This window comes from Nicotiana tabacum, chromosome 1 (assembly GCF_000715075.1).
Source record: "Nicotiana tabacum cultivar K326 chromosome 1, ASM71507v2, whole genome shotgun sequence".
In the NCBI taxonomy this organism is placed as follows: domain Eukaryota; kingdom Viridiplantae; phylum Streptophyta; class Magnoliopsida; order Solanales; family Solanaceae; genus Nicotiana; species Nicotiana tabacum.
In genome coordinates, this window is record NC_134080.1 from 80755352 (window position 1) to 80776369 (window position 21018).

Genomic DNA, 21018 nt, shown 5'->3' on the forward strand with positions numbered 1-21018 from the left:
TACGAGGCATGCATTTTGGGCCTACGATTGGCTGCAGACATGGATGTTCAGGACGTCTTGGTCTTGGGAGACTCGGACCTCCTAGTACATCAGATTCAGGGTGAATGGGAAACACGTGATTTAAAGCTTATACCTTATCGACAATGTTTGCACGATCTGAGCAAGCAATTTCGATCAGTGGAGTTCAGACACATCCCGAGAGTTCACAATGAGGTGGCCGATGCTTTAGCCACTTTGGCATCGATGTTGCACCATCCAGACAAAATCCATGTTGACCAGTTGCATATTCAGGTTTGTGATCAGCATGCCTACTGCAACGTGATAGAAGAAGAAATGGATGGCGAACCATGGTTTTATGATGTTAAGGAATATCTCAGGATGGGGATATATCCGGAGCAGGCAACCGGAGATCAAAAGAGAGCCATTCGACGACTGGCAAATGGATTTTTCCTCAGTGGAGGAATGTTGTACAAAAGAACCCCAGATCTGGGATTGCTGAGATGTATTGATGCGGGTCAAGCCACGATAGTGATGACAGATGTACATTCTGGAGTCTGTAGGCCCCATATGAGCGGATATGTATTGGCAAAGAAGATTCTGCGAGCGGGATATTATTGGCTCACTATGGAGCATGATTGTATCAGTTTCGTGCGAAAGTGCCATCAGTGTCAAATCCACGGAGATCTGATTCATTCTCCACCAACGGAATTGCACACAATGTCAACACCATGGCCATTTGTGGCATGGGGCATGGATGTCATTGGGCCTATTGAGTCGGCAGCTTCGAACGGTCATAGGTTCATTCTGGTAACCATCGATTATTTCACTAAGTGGGTTGAAGCCAAAACTTTCAAGTCAGTAACCAAGAAGGCAGTGGTGGATTTTGTCCATTCCCATATCATCTGTAGATTTGGGATCCCGAAAGTGATAATCACGGACAATGGTGCTAATCTTAACAGCAACTTGATGAGAGAAGTATGTGAACAGTTTAAGATTACACACCGTAATTCCACCCCGTATAGGCCCAAGGCGAATGGAGCGGTTGAGGCAGCCAACAAAAACATAAAGAAGATATTGAGGAAAATGGTTGAAGGATCCAGACAATGGCATGAAAAGCTACCATTTGCATTGTTGGGATACCGCACTACTGTTCGTACTTCAATAGGTGCGACTCCTTATTTGTTGGTATACGGAACTGAAGCAGTAATACCAGCAGAAGTTGAAATTCCATCCCTTCGAATTGTCGCTGAGGCCGGGATTGATGATGATGAATGGGTCAAAGCCCGACTAGAGCAGTTGAGCTTAATTGATGAAAAAAGATTGGCAGCAGTATGCCATGGCCAATTATATCAGAAGAGAATGGCAAGAGCATACAATAAGAAGGTGCGCCCCAGGAAATTTGAAGTGGGGCAGCAGGTATTGAAACGGATCCTCCCACATCAGATTGAGGCAAAAGGCAAGTTCGCCCCGAATTGGCAAGGGCCGTATGTCGTGACCAGAGTATTATCCAACGGCACTTTATGTCTGACAGATGTCGAAGGAAGATGCATCGACATGGCTATCAATTCTGATGCAGTCAAGAGATATTACGTGTAATTCTCTTTTGTTGTTTATTTGTCTGTCTGTACTTGGTGTTTATCGGATAATGAAATGACAGAGGCAATTCTTTCTTCTATCCAAACACTGTTACCCTTGCTTTACCCCTTTGAGCCTTACTTATTCTTTCATACCCCTCTCTTGAAATCATTAACAAAAAATAAAAAATAATGAAAAAAAAGAAGGAAAATAATAACAAAAAAAAGGAAGTTCGCAAAAGAAAAATAATGGAACCGAGTGAACTACGTTCGGCCTGATTCCTTAAAGAGGATACGTAGGCGTCTCACGGCTCGGTCGTAATGTAACAAAAGTCAAAAAAAATTCCCCGAGAAAAACTGGGGCAGAAGTTATGTTTAAAATTTTGAAAAAAAAGAGAAGGTTTTGATTCCAAGAGTTGTAATGTTTCACCCATCAAAGTTATTTTGAATTTTTATATCCTTTCTTTTAAGTCCCACATAAAACCCATACTGATATCCAAAAAAGACCTCCCGATCAGTATCCGAGAGGTGCCAAGACAGTCAAGTGAAAGTCGAGGATAACACGTTGGTCCCCGACCCAATAAGGATCATGAGCTGAAAGAGTTGATAGCCATGGGAATTCCCAGCAGAGAGAATCTTACCGGCAATACTCCAATCCCCGGCTTAGAGAAGCAAAATGAGAGAGTGTTATCGGTGAAAACCTTCACAGGCACCATAAGGCGACATGAGCTGTGAGAACTAAGAGAGTCTTATCAGTTGAAACCCCTCGAAGGGCACTATGAGGCGACAAGATAGATTGGCGGAAGGAATCCGCATTTTGCGAAGAATTGGGACACCTATTTATCCCTAGCAAGTGAGGATATCAGAAAGATTGATCGACACAAATAGACTGGGTTGATTAATCCGGAATGCACGACATGATCGTTGGAATCGGTTATACCACCCAGATAAGTTCATTTCTTTTCTTTTCTCCAGCATTTGTTCAGAAAGATTTTCTCTTTTTCTATCCTTTCATTTCTTTGTTTAAAAGACTTTCTCTAAAAATTTATTTTTTAGAAAGGTCTTTCAAAGCTGACTACCAGTTGCCAAAATAGTACAATGCAAAATAAGAAGAGGACAGGCCAGAGACAAGGCGATAAGACAAAAGACGTTGGTTGCAAGGCCGAATAATATTTGTCTAAAATGGCAAGGAAAGTACGGGAAAGAACCGGAAAAACAGCATGTTGAAGAAATCGTGGGCTAAGTTCCAAGAGGATCCCCAGTAGAACTCCGACCGATTATCGACCAAAGTTCCGAGGTAGTCGAACAACACAGAGTGGGAAGGGAGGAAAGGAAAATGCATTTTCAGCAAAATAACCCCCAGCAAGTTTCAAGACACAGAACGGAGAAGTAATAAATGGAAGAACCATCCCTAATAGAATGTTATCCCCAGCAAATAACAGCATCCCCAACAAGTTTTGGGAATGCCAAACAGGAATAAGGGAGAAAGGGAAGAACCATCCCCAGCAGGAGCGGCACGACCACTCACCATGTTTTAAAACTAACAAATTTTCTTTGATTTGAAGCAGGAAAAGGAAATCTTATTAATGGCGAAAAACATGTCACAAGGAAAGGCACCAGAACTGGGGCAGAAAATTTTCTGCCACCGTTGAAAATTTTCTCGGAGACACGAGGAAACAAATTCATGTTATTACTTAGAATTAGTCGCCCACCAGTATAATGCGGGCATACCTTTCAGTTTTTCATTTCCTGTTCTAGGCGCCCACCAGTATAATGCGGGAATACATTTATGTCTTTTCATTTCCTGTCCTCGGTCGCCCACCAGTATAATGTAGGCATAACTTTCAGTTTTTCATTTCATGTCCTCGGTCGCCCACCAGTATAATGCGGGCATACCTTTCAGTTTTTCATTTCCTGTCCTCGGTCGCCCACCAGTATAATGCGGGCATACCTTTCAGTTTTTCATTTCATGTCCTCGGTCGCCCACCAGTATAATGCGGGCATACCTTTCAGTTTTTCATTTCATGTCCTCGGTCGCCCACCAGTATAATGCGGGAATACATTTCTGTCTTTTCATTTCATGTCCTCGGTCGCCCACCAGTATAATGCGGGCATACCTTTCAGTTTTTCATTTCATGTCCTCGGTCGCCCACCAGTATAATGCGGGCATACCTTTCAGTTTTTCATTTCCTGTCCTCGGTCGCCCACCAGTATAATGCGGGCATACCTTTCAGTTTTTCATTTCCTGTCCTCGGTCGCCCACTAGTATAATGCGGGCATACCTTTCAGTTTTTCATTTCCTGTTCTCGGTCGCCCACCAGTATAATGCGGGCATACCTTTCAGTTTTTCATTTCCATGTCCTAGGCGCCCACCAGTACATAATGCGGGAATACATTTCTATCTTTCTCATTTCCTTTCCTCGGTCGCCCACCAGTATAATGCGGGCATACCTTTCAGTTTTTCATTTCCTGTCCTCGGTCGCCCACCAGTATAATGCGGGCATACCTTTCAGTTTTTCATTTCATGTCCTCGGTCGCCCACCAGTATAATGCGGGCATACTATTCAGTTTTTCATTTCCTGTCCTCAGTCGCCCACCAGTATAATGCGGGCATACCTTTCAGTTTTTCATTTCATGTCCTCGGTCGCCCTCCAGTATAATGCGGGCATACCTTTCAGTTTTTCATTTCCTGTCCTCGGTCGCCCACCAATATAATGCGGGCATACCTTTCAGTTTTTCATTTCCTGTCCTCGGTCGCCCACTAGTATAACGCGGGCATACCTTTCAGTTTTTCATTTTCTGTTCTCGGTCGCCCACCAGTATAATGCAGGCATACCTTTCAGTTTTTCATTTCCATGTCAAAGGCGCCCACCAGTATAATGCAGGAATACATTTCTATCTTTCTCATTTCACGTCCTCGGTCGTCCACTAGTATAATGCGGGCATACCTTTCAGTTTTTCATTTCATGTCCTAGGCGCCTACCAGTATAATGCGGGCATACATTTCATATTTTTCACTCAGGCACCCACCTGTATAACGAGAGGAATACTTTTCAGTCTTATACTGCAGATCTTGAAATCAGTAATCCACCGGAATGTAGAAGGTTACAACAGGAATTTCCAGCAGAAAATAATAAAAAATCCCCAGCACCGGAAAGCAGAAGGTTGCAACAAGAGGTCCCAGCACAAATTCAAGCGCATGAGTCAAAAGGAAGAAAGACACGTCTTGAAAGAAGCGGCCTATGAACATCAAATTATGCCCAGCATAACAAATCTGATGGAAAAAGTCGTATCCCCAGAGGAATCACCGAAAAGCTTAATGAAGGAGGCCATATCCCCAGCGGACCAAACAAAATGATGAAAACTGGTATTCAGAAAAGCAAGAGGCCAGTTTCATCTCCAAGTTCTCGGAAGAAAGGCACCAGAAGAAGCACAAGCCGACAAGAAAGCAGGGAAACAAGAACGATTTAAAGATAGATGAGATTTTATGATCCGTAGTCTAGCCTAGCCTCTTGTTTTCTTTTAATCACGGTGTAACAAGGAGATCGATAAGCAGTGGTAATAGCGTGCAACAGCAGTAACATTGCAGTCACATGGTAGTCCCAGCTACCAAAACTTCCCGAACTACATTGACCTGATTCCTGTTTAGCCCAGGATATGTAGGAAACCTTTGAAGCAAAGGTTCGGTCAAATCTTTTTTCAAAAAAAAAATGCTTCACACGGAGTACTCGGATGGGCAAAAATCGCTCGCTTTATCTTTGCACGAAAACCCTTCGAGTCTTCGGGCAAAGAGGGGCAGCTGTAAGCACGTGATTTTTGCCCTATATGAGAATTACTCCCAAAAAATTCAAAAATAAAATAATCTTCCTTGGTGTGCAATTTTTGTGATATTTTTGTAACTATTTGTATGTTTGTCTGTGCATGTTTATTTGTTAAATTATTAAAAATACAAAAATATGTCGCATTTTGCATGTAGGATTTAATTATACAATTGTTAGTAATTAAATTTGTTTTACAAAAAATTAAAAATTACAAAAATAGGCATCGTTTGCATTTTTTGCATTTAATGTCCAAATATACAATTTTATGCTTAATTATTACTTAATTGTGCGTTAATTGTTATTGGGAGTTAATTTGCGCTTTTATAACTTAATTTAGTTCTTAATAATAATTTAAGTATTTTTATAATTTAGTTTTAGAGATATAAAAGAAGAAAAGAGAGCGAAAATATAAAGAAAGTCGGAATTGGGCCTCTTCTTCGATTTCAAGCCACAGGCCCAAAAAATGGCCCAATCTTCCCAAACGACCCAGTTCATTTCGAACTGGGTCGACCCAATCCATACCAAAAGACCCCAAACCCCCTTTTCTTTCATTTTTCATAAAAAAAACAAAACAAAACAAAACAAAAAAAAATAAACCAAAAAACCTAAGACTACCCGCACCCCCCTCTTCTTCTTCCTCTCTTTCTCTCTTCTTCTCCAAAGAGCTCAAAGCCCCTCCCATGGCTGCCCCTCTCCCGTTCCCTTCATCCCCACGCCACACACACAACCACGTCGACAACACACACACACACAACCACGGCGACGTAACACACACACACCCGCTACCCGTGTTTCTTCTTCTTCAAGATCGCGATGGTTTCTTCTTCTTCAAGTTCATGTCGCTTGTTGTTTCGTCTTCCTCGACACATGCTGCCCTCCATGACTGCATCTACAGCTCTTCAAAATGATCAAAAGATCTCATCATTGCTGTCCGCCATGGCTGCGACTCCAAGCTCTTCAAACGAGCATGAGATCCCGTCGTATTGTTGCCCGTTGTTTCTTCTTCTTCGCTCGTCACTACTGCTGCTTCTCCTTCTTCATCCGGCGAGTTGCTCCAGCCATGGCTGCTGCCACGCTGCCATGGACAACCACCAAACGACACCTGAACAAGACGACCATCTAGCTTCGGACTGCTGCTGCGTTCTTCACTGTCCATTTGCTTCTGCCCGCGCTCCTTATCTTCCAAGATCACGTTGTATTCTTCTTCTCCAAGATCATGTCATTGTTGCTGTTGCGTTTCTTCATTGTTCGCGCTGCTGCCATGCTTCCTTCTCCGTCCTTTTCCAAACAAACAAACTACTTTCCGTTCGAGTTCGTCGCCGCTTCGATCCGGTTAGTAGATTTGAGTTTCATGTTGCCCGTATTTTTGTTTTGATATTCTCGTATCTAAAATCGATAAATATTCGATTCTTGTTTTGTTCGTGTCTATTGTTGAATTAATTTTCTAGTTTGTTCATATGTTTTGTTGATTTAATTTTCAGATTTAAATGGAACTTTGATTAATTAGTTTTTCAGTTTATTTCATGTGCTTTTATTTATTTTTGTAAAAAGAGATTCTTAGTTTGATTTTAATGTTGTTAGATTCGAATTGAAATTTAATTAATTGTTTTTCAGTTTATTTCATGTGTTTTATTTGTTTTTGTAAAAGAAATTGTTAGTTTAATTTTTAATGTTGTTATAATCAATTGAAATTTAATTACTTATTTTGGTTTGTTTCATGTGTTTTTATTTATTTTTGTAAAAGAAATTGTTAGTTTAATTTTAATATGGTTAGATTCAAGTTGAAATTCAATCAATTATTTCTTCTTCGGTTTATTTTATTCGTTTAAAAGAATTAAGTTGTAATATAGAAATATGTTAGTTTAATCGCTTGAATCCGTTCTTTGTTGTTTAATTTAGATTTAATTCGTGTTTATTGATTGTTGAAGTTCGTTTTAATCTAGTGAATTAATGTGAGTTTATGTTTTGGTTTGTAATTTTTGATTTTGTTTGAATCATGAATCTTTGTTATAATATTGTTGGATTTAATTTGAAGATTAATTGATTAGTTGAGTTTTAGTGATTTGAATCTGTTCATTTATTTTGTTTTATTTGAATATATTTGTTTGTTAATATTGTTGAATATGCAAATATATGTGTTGTTAAAAAATATCGTTCAGTCAAAATAATTCCGATTATTGATTCGTTGTTCATAGTTTAAGTTGGAATTCGTTGATTGAACTGGATTAAGGATTGGTTATAGCTGGTAATTTAATTTTAGGTTCTTAGATAATTTTGAAGTTAAACAGATTTTGAATCGGGGCGTAACAGTAGTTTTAGGGGTAAAACGGGAATTAACCAATTACGGATTATTTAATTATGGTGGGGACCAGACATAATGATAAAAGCAAAAAGGAAAAGGCGCGTAATGATGTCTACTTTGCAAAAAGAGGGAATATGGGGGCCCACTTTGACTACTTTTCAAAAAGAGGGAACACGGAGGGCCCACGTTGACTACTTTTACTAAAGTAAAAGTATGAGTAATAATAAAAGTTAAAAGGTGCACATAGTGGAAGGATTGGGTCTTGCTTGGATATATAAGAGACTCATTTGATACTTAATAGGAGGAGAATTTTTGGGGAGAGATAAAAAATTTCAGAACTAAAGAGGAGATAAGAACATACTTTTAATCTTGAAGAAGAGGATTTCTAAAATATCTGAATACTATTTTCCGTATATTCCTGAGTGTGATTTCTGCCTACTGTTTGCTTCCGGGATTTTCAATTGGTTTCTTGAGTTAACTGTTGGTTCTTTGTTATTGCTTTATTGGGTGGTTGCTGGAATTTTTGTCCGATTTTCAAGTCTACTACTGGGTTTTCTGACTGTTGATTGTTTGTTGTTGCCGTGTTGTTGTTACGCTGCTGATCCTATTCTTCCTTTCTTTGTATTCAAATACCAGGTACACTACTCTGAATCATTTCAACATATGTATTGAAGATGAAATGAAATGGCCGGAAGATTTAAGTTTTTTTTTAATTATAGAATATTCGCATTTTAGTTAAATATTCATTATGTCTCTCATGTTATGTAAATGGTAGAAGTATTTATTATGTGAAGTATTAAACTGCGGGACTAGTGGATGGGTGTCAGTATGAACACCATAAGTATTAGTTTCGGCTTTGTTAAATTTTTTAGCTTAAAATCGCATTCAAATCGTTAGTAATTATTCAATACGGAAAACCGACTTAATTTGAGGGAAGGTTAGTAAACTCTAGATTTGAATTTGCAAATTTTGAAATAAAAGCAATTTGAGTTTTTTTTTCTATCTTTAAATTTTGTTAATAACAAAGGAACGCAAATATTAGACAAACATAATAGGCCAATAATTTTGTAGAATCTGCAGGCTTACAAAATATTTTCGTTTTTTTATTTTTTTTTTATTTTTTATTATTATTTTTTTTCGTCATTTATTCAGTTTTTTTAAAAAAAAAAACATAAAAAAAGAAATTTGTAAAAAAAAAAAATTAAGAAAAAAAACTGAAATGATGTTTAATGGGTGATTCAACCTTGCAAGGCTAAGAGCATTAATCCATTAGGTGCGAGTTTGAGCAAGATGAGTCAACATTTAAGTTTAATAAACTTTTTAATAAGCTTTAGTAATTATGGTTAAATCTAGTTTTAAATGGTTTTGAATAACTAATTTCAATAGTTTTTTTTATAACAATGTAAGCTTTAAGTTAGCTATAATCAGGATCTTTTGATTTTTAATTGTCGAACTTCGTAAATTTTTTACAATTTCGAATTTTTTTATTTATTTTTAGTAATATTCCTTTCTATTAATATTTATCTTAATCTAGCAATTAGTATGTTATGTGTTATTATTTTTAAGCTCGTAATTAATTAGGATTTTCTTTCTTTATTTTAGAGACTAATTTTAATAGAAAAATGTAGTCGCTTTAGGATTTGCCCACTTAAAATAAATGAGATGAGCCTCGCCTAGTAAAATGTATAGATTGCGGGGCCCTCGCAAATATATGCATTAAATACTTAGAACATCGGAGTTGGCCGTCTAGAGAAATTTTACGGCCTTTCCCAAAACAACAATACGCTAGTCGTCCTAGGCGCGTCTTTAACAAATCATTTTCTTAAATATGGGTGTGCATTTATGTAACCCAACTCCAAATCTCAACAGAGTCGAAATGTGTCGATAACCATGGGTGCATTGATTGCAACGTGGTCTGAAATACGTTTTCACAATGTTGCAATTCTCCGTAAAATAATAATAATAAATAATAATAATAAAAGCGGCTAAGGGTTAAAATTTGCACATAAGTTCATAATTGTATAAAATCAGATAATCAAGTCGAATATGACAGTTGAGCGACCGTGCTAGAACCACGGAACTCGGGAATGCCTAACACCTTCTCCCGGGTTAACAGAATTCCTTATCCGGATTTCTGGTGCGCATACTGTTAAATAGAGTCATTATTTTCCTCGATTCGGGATTAAATTGGTGACTTGGGACACCCTAAATCTCCCAAGTGGCGACTCTGAAATAAATAAACCCGTTTCGATTGTCCTTTAATTGGAAAAACTCCCTCTGCGCCCCTGCGGGTGCCGGAAAAAGGAGGTGTGACAATCCTCACTACGGGATAAGGTTTCCGGTTCGGAAGGCTTGGCGACCTCGGCTGGCTTCTTGGTCCGAGTCACCAACATCGACTCTTCATCATCATTTTCTTTATCATTCGAAGAGTCGTGGGCCGAGTCTATGCCTGTTTGAGCAAATCTTTTCTGCAGCCTTCGAGCGGAGATTTTCTTGTTTTGAGGATCTTCGGGCTTCGAAACCCTTTTCTTGTTGTCCTTCTCGGACCTTGGATTTGAAGGCTTGGCTTTTTCCTCGATCGGGGCCGGCCTCATTTCAGATGCATTGCCGAGGCCTACACAGGTAAGCGTGAATAAAATGATGCTAGTGTATGAAAGGCATTTGAAACTGTTGAAAAACATTTACTGTGGTTCTTGGCCTTTAACTGGCCCCTCGATAATTCTCATCACTTGTGCTTATCGTAGGAGGAAGTGGCAGCTAATTTTTGGACCCAATCTTTAAGGTTGAGCACCGCTGGGGGCGCCCAAGCAATGGTTGCCAAAAGAAGGATAACAACATTATGAAGTATGGAAACAGAATATGAATAAGTATAGGGAATACGAACTCCACTTACAGTTAAAGTTCCACCTCTCCGGGAACGGCATTTTGTCCTTTAGGATGATGTCCGAAGTCTTTACGCTGACGAACTGACTCATCCAACCCCAATCTTTGGGTTCGTCAGTACTGGCAAAGAAACATTTCGTTGTTTAGCGTTGCAGCTTGATGAGCCCTCGAAATAACTAAGGCTGATACAACCGAATCAGGTGGCTATGGGTGAATTTCAAACCCTTGGCCTTCCCAGAGCAATACCGCAGCATGATCACGATAGGGAAAAAGGAAGGGTGAATCTGGCCAAGGGTGACTTCGTACGTTTTGCAGAAGTCGATCACCACCGGATCAAGGGGACCCAATGTGAAGGGGTAAGTGTAAACACTCAAGAACCCCTCCTTGTAGGTAGTAGTGTTTTCATCAGGGCTTGGGATCTGAACCTCAACCTCATCTCCCCAGCGGCAATCCCTCTTGATATCCTTGATAAGATTCTTTGTTATCAAGCTAATATATCGAGATGCATGCTTGCATCGGCCTAGGACATCAGGAGGGTTCTCGATACTGAAGTATTTCTTAATAATGCAATTACCGGGGGTGATTTCCTCCAGCGTCGGCGGCACCACTGGTTTGGCCGGCCGGGAGGTAGAAGAAGATGATGCTTTATATTTTTAGGGGACTCTTTTGGAAGTTTTTGCCATAATTGTAAGCTAAATGATACGGGTCGCACAGGGATGTGGTGTTTCAGGCGAGAGCTTGGCGTTTTTCGGTGCTTGAAGAGGCGGAGGAAATGGACGATTGGAGAAAGAGATGAAGATGGCAAAAGGTTGAAGAAAGAGTAAAGTTCTTAACTTGGAGGAATTACCTCATATTTATAGGAGGGCAATGACGGTTCGGCGGCACTAGTGACCGACCAATGCTGGTTTGCATTCAATGTTTTTGGTAAAATGGACCGAGGGGATGTTTCGGTCACTTTGAATGCTTGCATCACGGGGATGACGTCATCACTAAGGACTTCGGAAATCCAAATAGTTTCATATCATTTCATTCTAAGAAATGCGGGGACTATCTGTATATGGTCAAAATCAAGGAGCTCGATTTCGAAATCTTAAATTAGGCTATGAGTCCGAGTCCGGGCAACCCGAAATGGGGGTCGGACCCGGCTGAAGGACATACACCTCGAGGGAGCAATTCAAGGGCCCGACACAACCTACATCGAGGGCAGTACAATCTCGAAGACACTCAAAAAAGAGCGAGAATTTCTCAGGGACACATGGATCAAGGCATAAATTAAAAGATAAGATTTGTACGAAATGGTACAGGTCCGTACTAGGTTGTTATACACCTGTACCAATAGAATTCTTTACCACAATTAGGAATGTACTATATTGGGGTTTTCTCCTCCTATATAAAGGGGACCCCAATCATTTGTAAAAGACACATTATTATTATTCACTGCAATAGAATATTGTACTCTACTTTTCTTGTTTACCGTGCTCAACAATTGTTCTTCAACTTTATCATTTTTACTTTATTGTTCATATTCTATTGTTTCTTAGCCCACCTCGAGGCCCCTGACACAGTCGAGCTCGAGGCCCCTATTGCTCTAATTATACTGGTTTGGTTCATCAATTTTTCTTACTTAAGCTTAGTATTACTTGTATATTCACTAGTATTGGAATAAATCACATATCTTTAAAACCACAATTCATCTTTAATTGTTACACCCATTTTTTGAGGTAAACACGAAGTTTCCTAGTTTATCAACTAAAAGAATTCTCCTAAACCTAAAAGGTGATTATTCCTAAATAATAAAAAACTAATCAAAATAAATTCTTCTTAAATATTAGTAAAGTAATTAAATGACCTTTTTGTTCATTGTGAACTCTATTTTAAAGGGTAAAAAAGACGAATAATATTTCGTTAAGGGCCTTGCTTTTAATATAGTATAAACATAGACTAGGTTTCGTTTACTTTCTAACTTCATTTATATTTAGGAGTATGAAATTTCTCCTATTAAGTTTAGGAGGGGTATTTTAGTTAATAAAATCTGTAGTTTTTTTTAGTTAATAAGATTTGACAGATCATTCTTTATAATTTTATATTAGGTAATTTTGAACTCCTTTTCGATTTATGAGTCTTTATTTTTCAATAATTAATTTTTTTGGTTTATTTGAACCATGCACAATTTAACATTATATAATTTCTTCTTTTTGTTTCGAATTATATATGAGTACTTCTAAAAATGTAGCTACTATTCCATGTTTTCATCATAACTTTGTTGTTTGAGTCACATCAACAAAATTAAGGTTTTTAGGGTTTTTTATTTTTTTATTTTTATTAGTTGTTAAAATTTGTATTAATGTTCAATTAATCCTTAATTTGGTGTTCTTGATTGTAAACTTTTGTTGAACATGACAATCGCCATATTACATTAGACTTTATGCTTCAACCATTTATCAAGCTATTTCTTCTATTATTTTGTCGTGCTTGCATATAATAAATACTATAAAATTTATATATTTGATACAGTATACACGTGCAATGCACATATACTAAAACTGGTACTATATTAAAAGCACGAAAGCATTTAGTGAAATATCGTTCGCCTTTTTTACCCTTTTAAAATAGAGTTCACACTAGACAACATAGTAATTGGATTATTCGTCTAATATATAGGAGTTTAAAATTAAATAAGAATTATTACTTATTATACCTTTCCTTATTTGAATTGAGTAAGAGATCCTTATATTAAGAACTTTAAAATTATTAAAGTTTTATCTTATATGAATTTAAAATTAAAGTATAATTAAATAACACCAAATATTTATATCTTTTACTTTATATAAGAATTTTATACAATTGAACATTTTTTATCTAAAAAACATTTGTATAATCATGCTAAATTTAGGTGAGCAATTATGATGGAAACAAAAAATAAATAAATAAAAAATAAAGAAAGAGGAGGTAGTTTGTTTTGTCCTTTATTCAAAATCAGTAGTTAACCTATAAATGCTATGAGTATTCTATGTTAGATTGGTCCATTGACTATTAATTTTATTTTTCGATCAATAATTTGCTAAGATGTAAATATTAATATAGATTTTAAAATATTATTAGAAAAATAATTACAAAAATATTTAATAATAGCAAGAGAAAGAGAAAAAGAAAAGTGATTGACAAAAATCATTTACTTAAGCTACGGCAAACACAAAGTACAAAAGTTCATTTTTATTATTCGACCAAAAAATTTTTGTGGATAAAAATATTGTTATAATTAAATATTTATTTTATGCTATGAACTAATACTAATAGTTTAAATACTCAAAATAAACTATTTATATCAGTGATTAAAAAAGATAATAAAATATTTGAATTGATCTTTTTTCGGGTTTGAATTAACTAAATAGAAAAATAATCCAATTTTATTCCTTTTCAAATACATATAGGTAAAATTATTATTCAAGTTTACACAAATCTTAGAGTACATAAATTATTTTTCAGAAAAGACCATTGGTGATAGAAAAAATCAGAATTAAAATAAAATTTAATTATAGTATTAATAATTAAATTTATTAAATGCAAACTTTAAGAAATAAATATGAAATAGTAGAAGTCATAATATATTCATAAAGATATGTCAGATGAGATACAATTTAATATATTTGTAAATCATATTATAAGATATGTATAATTACCAAATAATGTATAACTAATTTAACTAAATTCATGTCACGACCCAAAATCCAACTAGTCGTGATGGCACCTAAACCAACCCGCTAGATAAGCTAATTAACAAATATCCAATTTAATGCGGTTTATCAAGAAAAGAAATGATAATACAACTGTCTTTCTGCAAGAATTTCCCAAGGACTAGTAGTACAAATCACGAGTTTCTAAGATTTAGAGTTTACAAAGCTAGTGTAAAATAAATATATTATTTGTCTTAATTATAGATAAACAAATTTTTCATACGTCTAGAGCTACCATGAACGAGAGGCACCTATAACCGGAACGAAGGTACATCTTCAATACTAGCTCTCGTCATACACAGCAGCGTCAGAATCCAAATTTGCACGCAAGGTGCAGAAGTCTAGTATGAGTGACCCCATGTACTCAATAAGTAACAAACCTAGTCTTAGGTTGAAAGTTGTGACGAGCTGGAACAGAGGTCGGAATACAACACCAATAGCCAACAACAGTTCATAACAAAATAATAATTATGGTACAGGAAACATACTCAGATATAAGATGGTCAACTCGTTCACAGTTCCGAAAAAATGGCATGTTTTTCAAGTATATCAGTGAAATCTAATTCTTTTACCGAAATCACTGAAATATGAGTAGGTTTGTAAAACTTTGATTTGTCGCACCCCTTTTTACCTCATTAACCCTCTTCAAAAAAAAAAGATAAAGTGGTTTTTAAAGATCAAAAGGGTTTTAAATTATAAATTGACAAAAGATTGTGTTTCAAAGGATTTTTCAGAGTCGCCACCTGACATTTGGCTTCGGTGTGTCAGATCACCATTTTTTTTAAATAACAAGTTTTCTTCAAAACACATTTGGACTCTAAAACATAGTTTGCACCAGAAATTTCGAGCAAGGGAGTTCATTTGACTCGGAAAGAAGGTGTTAGACATTCTCCAAGTCCAATGAAGGTCACTGTTGCATATTTAATTTAATTGGCTTTAAAGAATACTCAAATTAAGATAGAAACACACAAAAATAAAAATAAACACAAAAGAGGCTCGACACCTAATAAAAGAAAGGAAAAGAAAGTACTAAAAGAAAATATACTAAAAGTTCTAATCTATCCTATATTGCTTCATCCACCACGTAGCCTTGGCCTCCATTTACATTCACTTCGAGGCATTTTTCGAATAAAAAAATATAAAAATATATGCAAACTCTACCTCATATCTCCGGATGAATTAATTGACTAAAAGGGGCGACCTTTCACATCAAAAGAAGTAGAAGTTAGAAGGCGAGATGTTTTTGGACTCTAATTCTATGCGCGTCTATCCATGTCTAAAGATTGGGGAGGGAATAAGTTCTCTGGTTTGAAGAATTGATGAAAACAGATGAAGATTAATGGTTCCTCGTCTCTGGGTGAGTGTCTGCTCTTGTGTAATTGTGGATGACGTTCCTTTCCGCTATTCCTCTCGTTTTTGGACTTTGTTTCCGTTGCCTCCTTTTTGTCTGTGACTCTCCCCAAAAAACGTGAGTCATTTCGCCCTAATGTCTCCTTTTTTTCTTTTTTACCATGTGTGGGGTTATCTCTTGCGGCTTGTTTGGATGGTTGTTCCTCGTTGTATCATATTATATTATTATCTCAAAATAATGTTTGTTTTGATTATTTCATTAAAATTGGTTGTACTATATTGTTAATCTATTATTCCGGAACAATGAAAAGTCCCCTTTTTTGAAACAATCGATTTGGTATGATGAGATTGTTTCCTATTTTTCTTTCCAATTATGCCCTAACTTATTACTCCACAATTCTATTTTAATCTTTACATCTTTTTCTTTTTTAACTCTAAATCTCAAACCTATAACCTACTTTGTTTTTTTCCAAAATTGCCACCAACGTTAAAGGTGTTTTGTCGCCTTCTGTTTTATTTTTTCTCCTAATTTGCTTTTAACTCAATTCTAATTAGTTGTGCTCCTTTGTTTTGACTTCTTCTGTCTCACTCCTTTGTTCTGCTTTCTTAAGGTGTTTTGCCTCCTTCTGTTTTGTTTTCTAAAATTATTTTATGCATAATTTTTGATAAATTTAATATTTAAACAATTGAAGGTATTTTAATAAACTTATCAGTTACAATACAATACGATACAGTTAAATCAAACAGCAAAATACTATTTAGCAATAACAAATAATACAATCTATTTAAACATTATATTAATAAAACAATATAATATAATACATTATAGAACGATGGTGAACAATGATTCAAACAGAGTTAGATATTCAATTGAGTGCTTAGCTTGGAGAGGAAGAAAATCCCCAAACCGTGTGGACCCCCTTGGAATTAAATGCCAGCATTAAAATTGTAGTGTTGTGTAAATTAAATTATATAAAGTGACAAAATGGAATGTGCCTTGTGGGTCATGTATCACGTGACAGTGAGAGAGAATAAAATTTAAAATTTGCAAATGTGCACAGTGTGCTTTGTTTTATGAAAATAACGTGATGTCCTTTTCTTCTTTGTCTACTTTCCTTTCCCTCTCATAATAAACTAAAATGATTTAGACCAAAAATGCTAATTATTAAAAATAAATAGACAATATTTAAAGGAGGAACAAATTAACTATATTAAAGAACCTGAATACTACTTCAATATTAACTAAGACTACAACTTAAGAAATTATAGTAAACCAAGTGAACACTATTTTTAGAAAATTTTCTTTTTATGAAAAATAAAATAAAACTAACTAGACAAAATTCCAATAAGCTGAAATAAAGAAAAACTACTTTTGTAGTTTTTAAGTTTTAAGATAAAAGAAAGCAAAAATATTCAAATAGCCAAAATAGCGATATTAGACCAACAATAAATATCTAATCACTAAATGGTGTAAAATTTCAGGGAGGGTAAAAAATTACATGTCTACAGCTGCCCTTCTTTGACTGGAAACACGAATAATTTTCAGACAAAGAACGATGAGACACGTTTTTTGACCCTACCCTTATTTGAAAAAGAACAGAACCAAAAGAAAGGAGAATGTGACCGAGTCCTGGTTTTAGACAACCTACATATCCCGGATTATAAGGGAATCAGGTCACGTGTAATTCAAAAGTGGAAGTGATGGAGTATGTGGAGATGATGAGAGAGTCGAGTGAGGTACCGATCAAGGTTCCGGTCCGCGGTCCCTGCCATTACATAAAAAATAAAAGCAAAAATTATAGCAAAAATAAAAGAAAAACACAAAATCATATCTACTTCTTGTCTCAAATCTTCCTTGAATCTCTACTTGAATCTTCAATGTGAAACAGAAAATCAACCCCTATTCTTCAAGTGGGCATCCTATTGACTTGAACTTAAAGAAAACTAGAAGTTGACCCTTTTCTTCAGACGGACATCCTGCTGCTTGGACTTGAAATAAACTTGAAATTGGAGTAGACTAACCTTGTTGTTCAGGCGGGCTCGTGCTACTTCTTATTTGAACTAAAAAATCTAGAGGTTGACCTTGTTCTTCAAGCGAGATCCTGCTGTCTCTGACTTGAACTTGAAAACTAAAAGTTGACCCTGTTTTTCGGGCGGGCTCCTGATAGTTCTGGCTTGAACTAGAAATTGAAAGCTGACCATGTTCTTCAGGTGTTGATACCCAATTTTTCCTATGTATTTTTACATGCAAATACTTTCAAAATAGCATATATATACATATATAGGTATGTCCAAGTGTTTCAATATTTTTCCTAATTTCTAAAAGATTTTTAAACTGATTTATTGCCCATTTTAGCAGTACAAAAACCAATAATTATTCCCAAAATTATCATTTTGGTGAATAACTTACTTTATTCTCATATTTATACCAAAATATATCTAGGGTAATTTTTATACATTTTTTACAAATTTATTTGGTATTTTAAAAGCTAAATTGCATATAATTGTAATTTTAGCCTATTTTAAGATTAATAGCATTTTATAATTATGAAATTGGTTCCAATATTTTTAAATTAATATTTATATATCATTAATTGACTTAGTACCTTTAATTTATTTTCAGAAGTCATTTTACTATTTGTACAAAAATAAAAAGGGAAAGTGGCTATTTAAAATCTGGCCCAGTTTGTTTCAATTATAGCCAAAATTGGTTCCCCTAATTGACCCAATTTCAAACCCAATTTCGGACTAGCCCAATTCCATTTAACCGAACCCTTAACCCATTTAAAACTACCCGACCCAAACCCCTTTTAAATCAGGTCGTTGATCAATCTGATCAACGACCACGATTTTCCCTTTCATTTTTTAATCCGTCCACACTCCTAACCCTAACTCATTTCATTCTATCAGTCGCCTCTGAATACCCCCTCTGTCAAACTCTCTCGAAGGTTCTTGAAACCCTAATCATCTCCTACTGTCTTCTACCTTCAGCTCACCGGAATCCATGGCCTCTCAGGCCATGGATGACTTAAACTCATCTCCCTCTGCTCTTAAACACTTGGTGTTCGAAGTTTCGAGATCTGACCTCAATGGTGTCCATTCAGATCCTCTTCGATTCAAGGTTCTATGGCCTCTCCGGCCTTGCTCCGGCATATACAAGCATTATGAGCCTATTTCTGACTTATCCGACTCAGATCGAACCTTTTCCAAGCCTTTCTCGCTTTAGGGTTCCTCTGAAACCCTAGCTATTCAAGGTTTTCTCTGATTGTTTTCTTAAATCTGTTCTATATCTGTGCTCTGCTTGAGTTTTTAAATGTTTTCCCTAATTTTTCTTTCAAAATTTACTTCTTTCCGATTTAGGGTTTTTTCTGAAAAGCTTAAAATGTTTCTCTAACTTTTCTTCTTCTTTTCTTTGTGTGTATTTGTCTATACTTTGTTCTTATGTTTTCTTTTCTACCACGCATGTTCTTCTACTATGTTCTTATGTTTTTCTTTATCATGCATGTTCTTATGTGCTTTGTTTTTCTACTGTGTTTTGTACCATGCTCGCATGTTTATCTTGCTTTATTTTCCTATATGATCTTTTGCTATGCTTTTCCGGTATTTTTGTGTTCTTCTACTGTATGTATTTCCTACTGAGTTCTTAAGTTTTCTTTGCCTTCTACTGAACTCTGTTTAGGTCCCTTCTAAAAGGTTTTTTTAAACACGTTTTTTTACTATCGTGACTATTCTCTCATTATGCTCCTACGTTCTGTCTACTTTGAATATTGTTTGTATTTGCTTGTCTTCTCATGAGATTCTGAAAGGAAATCTCTAAGCCTGTTGCCTCCTCATCTCTTTGTTTGACTCGAGTCGGAAACCCTAGAATTTGGAGGTTTCCTCCGAGTTTGGTCATATGATCAAACTAGGGTTTTGTTTGAGGACCCTTGACTCTTTCAGGCTTATTTCTGGGTCTATGAACTAAGTGTGAACTTCTTTTTTTTTGCACACAATTCTGATTCTCCTACACTAGACTCTTCTATTTAATAGCATGACAAATTTCTTCATGTTTAACGTGTCTGTGTGCTTTTATATATGAGGAATCTTTCTTCAAAATGGTTTTCCAACTTGTGATTGATTCAGAATTCCTTTTAATAAGTTTAATTGATTGGTACTGATTTTCCTTAAGTCGAAATCCTTCCCATCTTTCTGACCTAGTTCATTCATACGAAATCCTCAATTTCTGATTTACTAGCTGTTAACTGATTTTCTTTCCTTATTTGCACAAACCGTGTACTATCAAGAATTTGTAATTAAATAAACCTCTATGTATTTACCCTCTTGTACTGCTCTGGAAAAGTGTTTGATTGACCCCGTTCCTTAATTATTTTGCCCGTTTGAAATTAGAATCCCTTAATTAAAGGGAGACCTTATGTAATTGATTTCCAAACTATTTTTCTTACCTATTTCTACTTACTTTCTGCACTACAAAAGGGCACGACCCTTTTGCACTTTAGGACACCTTCAATTCAATACTTCTACACTTCACACTTCACAATTCTCTTCTAAACTCATAGCATTCGGATTGCTCGTTTGCACTTTGGCTTTACAAGACTACTACTTTCTCTTTATTTGTTTTCTCTGAAACTGATATGTCCTAATTTTAGTTTCAGCATCACCCCAATGTGTTTACTTAAAGTTTTTATATCTATGTTACCTTACTATTTATGTAAAGTTCAATATTTAACTTAATATGCCTATGTTCTACTGCCTGTTTCTACTGTGAATCTTTGTTTCCTACCCCATTACCCCTATGTGTTTGCAAGTGGTGATTTAGGGCATGGCAACATGAGTTGTTGCCCAGGACTTGAGTTCTGAACCAGTGAGGTCCTAACCTCTAACAGGTTGGAGGGTGTGCCAGTATATCCCATTGCTGAGTATGCCCATTAGCCTGCTTCTCTTATGTTCTTGAAAATTCCCTACTCCTCTATACCCCTATATGCACTGATTTTTAAGTTGTTCCCTTTTCCCCCCTTTCCCCTTTCAGAATTTCACTTCTGCACTTGTACTCTCTCATAGCTTCTAGGTTCTGCCCCCCCTCGTGTGAGCCTTGCCTTGGGACCTTGAGTTCCCTCTAAACTTGGACACTTGAGGGCTGACCCTTCCACGCTGCACTATGTTCTTAATCTGGTAACATTTGGGTGTGAGCACTGCCCGAAATCCATATAAGGCTCTCAGGGAACTCTGACACATCCAAAGATGAGAGAAAGGCTTTGGATCATGATCTTTAGAGTTGGTTCATCTCATATTTCAGACATGGAGTCTGAATTAGGCTCCCTTGGTTGTACTTTTAATTTTGCTTTTCTTATTTCATT